Source organism: Tenrec ecaudatus, chromosome 8 (genome assembly GCF_050624435.1).
Source record: "Tenrec ecaudatus isolate mTenEca1 chromosome 8, mTenEca1.hap1, whole genome shotgun sequence".
Taxonomy (NCBI): Eukaryota; Metazoa; Chordata; class Mammalia; order Afrosoricida; family Tenrecidae; genus Tenrec; species Tenrec ecaudatus.
The window spans coordinates 158,491,689-158,493,430 of record NC_134537.1 but is presented as its reverse complement, the minus strand read 5'-3'; positions in this window follow the sequence as shown (position 1 = coordinate 158,493,430).

Here is a 1,742-nt window from a genome sequence, read left to right as displayed (position 1 = left end):
GTCCCAGTTGTCTATAGCACATAGCTTAGATCACAAAGAGTTGGTTAGAAACAAGGTCAAGATTGTCCAATTAGAAACATAATATTGGAAGTGTTCCACTTTTGGGTTCTATATAAATATTGTCAAGCATTCTTTCCCAATGGTATGCTCATCCAGGTTTGCTCAACAATAGAAGTGTAATTGCCTTTTCTGAGACAGATATGTCCACTTCCCCTCATGTTTTCCAGTAAACTCCATAATCATTCTTCTAGGGGTATCTTTGACTTGGGGTGTCTGTGGCAAATAGTTTATGGCAGCAACTTGTTGGATTCCTCCCTGTCCCTCAAACTTGAAACATTGCCCCCGGCTGAGGAGCTGTCTCCTCTGGCAAAGTAGTTTCTAAGATGTCTAAATAAGGAGGGGGAGATACACTTCACAGACATGACACGGCCATACTCTGTCCCTTTTTACGCATTTTAAAGTTGTTTCGGGTTTTATTATTTCCTGCTTTCTGATTCTTCTTTCTTGATTGTACTGAGGTCCCGTGACATCTTCTTTCTTGTTATTACCCTATGTAGCTCACGAATAGTAGACAAATATATAGTCCTATAAATTGTATGTTGCCTTGTTGACATTCCTGCTATTCATTCTGCCTTATTAATATCCAAGAAGGTGGGATTTATCACTCATAGAATAATTACATCCTACTGCAAAGGGACGGACAATTACGTAGCCCCTAAAGTCATGGGCTAGTCAAGTTGACCTGTATTTCGGGAGGGTCACAATTTAATCCATAACACGCATATACAAACAACATTATATGCTGAAACAAACTACTCTTTTAGTCATTTTCATGGGGAAAAAGAGGATATTGAAACAAAGGATAACAGCACAAATGCATAAACAAGCAATAACCAAACAATCAGTAATCTGAAAATGAAATAGAAAAAATGTCACAGCCATTCAGAGAATTGTTGTGGAACCAATAACAAGTTATAATGCTCAAGAAGCAAAACTCATAAGCAAATAAAACAACATTATTCTCTAAAGTCGTTTGTAAATAATTTTCTCAGAACACAGTGGAGAGTTATAGAAATAATGGTTTGTGCCCTCCATGCAGAATTTATTTTCAGTTCAAATTGGAGTTTGAGGTTCAGACCTTAGCATTGCTGCCCTCTCATGCCTGGAGCCCTAGACTGATTTGGGATAATCTTCCTTAAGAGAAAGGAGCCCTGGTAGTGTCCGCTTATGCATTGGATCAGAGCTCGAGACACCAGCAGCTCCATGGAAGGAAGATGCGATTTTCTACACCAGGAAAGTTTCAAACTTTGACACCCATGGAGGAAGTACATTGCTGCCCTCAAGGACCACTGTAAGTTGGAACACACGTCCAGGCAGTGAGTTTGCGTATGTGTGTGCGTGTGTGCATATGTGGTATGAAAGTAGCTTGATAATCTGGCAATGAGAACATTAGGAGCAACTAAAGAGCCCTTGGCAGGGTCCAAGTATATAAAAAGAAAAGTCAGGTGTAATTAGTAGAAAAAGTAACTTGGGTAGTGCTGTGTGTTAGGCATTGAGCTACTAACTGCCAGGTTCATGGTTCAAACTTGCCAGTTTCTTCCAGGAATAAAGAAAAGACTGCATACTCCTCAAAAAATTAACAGTCTTAGGAGCTTTCTGGAAGATTGCTGAATTGGAACTGAAGTGATGGTGGCAGTAGATTTGGGTAATCAGAAGCCAACTGGCTTGAATGACTTGCAGTC